The sequence below is a fragment of the Austrofundulus limnaeus genome, unplaced genomic scaffold (assembly GCF_001266775.1).
Source record: "Austrofundulus limnaeus strain Quisiro unplaced genomic scaffold, Austrofundulus_limnaeus-1.0 Scaffold1, whole genome shotgun sequence".
In the NCBI taxonomy this organism is placed as follows: domain Eukaryota; kingdom Metazoa; phylum Chordata; class Actinopteri; order Cyprinodontiformes; family Rivulidae; genus Austrofundulus; species Austrofundulus limnaeus.
This window is the reverse complement of record NW_013952403.1, coordinates 7,923,369-7,927,801: the sequence shown is the minus strand read 5'-3', so window position 1 is coordinate 7,927,801 and position 4,433 is coordinate 7,923,369.

Sequence of the window (4,433 nt, the reverse complement as noted above, 5' to 3'; positions counted from 1 at the left end):
GTTACGTAGTCAAGGTTTGTTGTTTTCTGTATCTCAATGGGCCTCATGCAAGAACATATTTTTATTTTAATCTTAAATTTTTCTTACATTTTTTTTGTACAAAGCGTTCATGTGAACATTCCACATCAGATTCAGCAAACGCTTCTATCTTCAGGAAAACTGTGTAAATGAGCAGTGTAAACAAGATGAATGCCACTTGTTCATATTCAGGTAGGAGAGGAGATTAGCATAATTACCACCCCAAAAACACCATATAAGGTTACGTTTCCTGCCCCACATACCAGGAAGTGGCCATTCATGAAAAAGACAGCAAACAGTAAAGAAGAACTTCACAAGTTCAGAGACTGAAGTCCTGCTCTCAGAGGTCCAGAAAAGAAAAATTTGTCATTTTTAGCAGCGTCAGCTGTGGAATTAAAGACCCTGTCACACTATGGCATTTTGGACAACTTCTGCAYATTTTGGCCTACACGTTGGTGTAAGCTATGTAAGTTAGTTGTAAGTTACGAATAAGTTGCCAGCACGTTGATTTACGCTGGCCGGAAAGACACGTTAGCCTGGTAAAAACCAGACCCTGTCCTTCACTTTGCTTCATACAGAGGGACTGGACTTGCTGCATAGAGAAGTGATTCTTGCAGGAGACGTGGCCTCTGCTGAAGCRTGTGTGTGTTGCTGTGAAGGAGGCTAAGCTAAGAAGCTAACTGGAAATCGCGTGTGCTGTAAACAACCCTACTGAGAGGAGAAATATACCCAGCTGAACGAGACGACTAAATGAGAGCTGCTGCTTTGTCAGACAAATTTATTTTAATTTGGAAGCCTTATCAACACGGACTGGCTTCATTCACTTCCTCCACTGCGTGTGCTAAAATAACTAGCAGACACTGCGCAGAAATTTGACGTCATTCAAAACTCCGTCTTCTGTTTGCTGATTGGCCCAGGTAAAATAAACTACAAGCAGATACTGCACAGAAAACTGACGTTCTGCACTCTGATTGGCCCGGCTAAAAATCCTTGTCTATGGGAGAAGTCCCAGATGGAGCAGAGAAGGGAAACTAGAATTGAGCAGAACTGCGAAGGATCAGGCTTTAGACACGTTAAACATGCTCAAAATTTTTCAGCTGATGCTGACGTGCTGTTGATAAGTGAGGCAAAAGTTACAGGGATGCTATGGATAATTTATGCATCAGTTCACATATGTTTCAGGTAAGTTATTCATTTGTTATTCATAAGTGGTATAAGCCCAACACCAGCAGGACACTTCTGAAGCAGTGCGTATTTTTTAAACCCCTGAGTCAATTAAGGCTCATGTGAAAACCAATTTAACTTTTTCATTATGATTACTATGTATAATAATAATACAGGTAAACTAACCGACCTAAATCAACAAAATTAATGAAAAAAATATTAAATTTTTCATATTTTATCAATAAATGCATTGATCAAAAATAATGTCCCAGTCRCAAGAACTTTGTTTAAAATCTTGTAATTCTGTTTTTGATTAAAATTTTCAGATACYTGACACTTTGACAGAAAGAACAGCTGGTTGTGGCACAAAAACAAAATTTAAAACAAAGCCACCCTTTACTTTAATCATGATCATAACCAAAAAATATACATTTTTCTGTTTATATTGGGAAACGTATTAGGGATAATTTACTCATAGGTTTTATATCTGTTCAAGTCGTTAGGAACATGATCACRTCCAAAAGAAGGTGTTAATTGATGCTTTTTTTCCTCTTCCTCAGCGTGTGCCAGCCTGTTGCAAAAAAAATGTATAAGTTGTCCAAAACATCATAGTGTGACAGGGCCTTAAAAGAGCTGCTGCAGGAGTGGGAAGAATTAGTGACTGCTGTTAATGTCGTGTGTCCCATAGGTTGTATACAGTCACAGAAATAAAACTTTAATTCATACTCATCTCTCTCTAATCCTGCTCTGGTTTTCCTTTGGTCAAATATTTTTAATTTACATTACATGGAAGAAATGGGGAAACAACTGTATTAAATAATATTCATTTATACAGAAGAAGAGCCATAGCCCCGACCGATGTGCCAGTGACCCTCCCGTCGCAAGTGGTGTCAGATGTGGTTCTGAAGAATCAAGAACACTTTTTAAAATGTCTCCAAAATATGTCTGGCACTTCGGAGAAAATAACATTGATGTGCTGAATAATTCTCAACAAAATAAAATTTAATTGAAAAAAAAACATAATCTGAATAAAGCTGTTGATGATGTTCACTTCCCATTGACCTGATTATACTGTATACTGAGACAAATTAAACTTAAATTAATGCATAATTTAAGCTGATTTGTAGTTTGAGATCTTCATATTAATATTGTAATGTTATACAACAGAATTAATAGCCAATTAAATTTAATTTAACCAATTTATATTTTTAGTCTACCTTTTTACATTTAAAATTATAATTCTAATTCAAACAGAATAGCCTACTGTCAACATAATTATGGAGTGTGATTTATTTTCAACTCAAAATATCTTCAAACTAACGAAAAATAAATTTATCGGTGAAGAAAATCAGTCTGGATAACAGCAGACTGACTGCACGTWAAATATACGACAGGTCTGGACCACATCTGAAAAAAATATTACAACACAACAAAAATGGTGAATGCCTTAAGTTCTCCTAAATCACTTGTAAACACAACTTCAGAACAAATCTGTTTGTACGAACGGTTCTTGCATGAGGCCCACTGTTTTTTAGACCCCACAATATATTCAACAGTTTTATAACTGTCCTAATAAAAAACACTCAGCTCACCACGACACTCTCTCAGCAGCACCACCAACAGTCCTACCACAGCCTCCCTGAGAGCAGCTGCCTGATTACTTTKTGCAGATGTTTCTGAGACTGAGCAAGGTCAAATGTCTGCTGTTACTAACCGCCCCCAGAAAGGAAGCTGTATGTGTTGAAAAGAAAAGAGAAGTGATGATATTTTAATCAATTTTTAGCCTTAAACGGAACAAACGTCTGTTCCTGCAGAGCAAAGTTAAGACTGAAACTTTGACACATCTGCTTGTAATGAAAATATTTAGGCAGAACAAATATCATTAAACATTACAGTAATTTTAACCACTGGACAGTATTTAATAAAACTTTCAGAAAGATTGAATGTCCATCTCATCTAACTTTTGAGTCAGCCTGATTCAATGGCCACCACAGCCAACTGACCTAATGAGACAAAAATGGCCCTAACTCGGTCCRTTTTATATATTTTCAGCTAAAGTTTGATGTGACAGTAGCTGAGCTTTGTCCCCRACAAAACATGCTCTGTTACTTCCCAGTGGGGGGTTATATTCTCTGCCTTTTCCACACACGTGGAGCAGAGGGCTGCCAGCAAAGGGGAGAATATTTCCTTGTGTACTGTATTATGTGTCTTATGTGATGTTATATCTGTTTTACTTTGTTGTTGAACAACATTCACACTAATTAGGAATTATATTAATTTATAGCGGAAAAAATACAAATAATAATTTGTGACAGATCCAGTTGTTGTTCATGAAATAGGGTCGGCTGTGGACTGYTGCCCTTTCTGGATACCATCTCAGATTCTCCATGATGTCACAGAGGTAAATAMTGGGTGGGATAGTCTATGGTAGAGAAAGTACTCAAACACTGTACTTAAGTTAAAGTACAGATAAACAGACAAAAATGTATTCTAGTAAAAGTAAAAGTACCACATTGACATTTTTACTTGAGTTAAAGTAAGTGAGTACTTGCTTTTAAAAATACTTAAAGTATTAAAAGTAAAAGTACTTGCTTAATGTATTTGCTAATGATCTACAATATGATGAAGTGTGTCTACTGTATGTATAGTTTGAATACATCAATGGTGTGCCTTTTTAGTGAGCAGTGCTGCAGATACTAAATGTTTTTGTGTTTACGCTCTGTGACACTGTTCACACTTGATCTTGTGATTGTGTGCATCATCAGAAATTGTTGCAACAGCTACAGAAGCTGTGAATTCGCCATCAACGTCCTTTATCAAATCTCAGCAAGTTTTTTTTTTACCATTTAACCTTAATAAGTCTTTTAAATAAGGCCATGGGTGTGTATTCCCTCTCCATTTTGGGCGCGTTAGTGCTGCTGCTGATGCTCCAGCAGGTGATGTGGAATCGCTCCGCTTTTCTTGAAGGAGGGTCTGAAGCAGGGGTGCCCAAACATTTTCCCTGAGAGGACCAAAATTAAAAAGAACATTTTCCCTGAGAGGGCCGAAATTAAAATCAATCTGAGGGCTGCAGACCAAATGCAATAATATAATACATGAAATGCAAATACTTATTAAGTAAAATTGTTTTAATTTTTATGACTAAGCTAGCAGCCAGTGCAGTTGCCCACATTCATTCGTTTGTTTGTTTGTTTGTTTGTTTGTTTGTTTGTTTGTTTGTTTGTTTGTTTGTTTGTTTGTTTGTTTGTTTG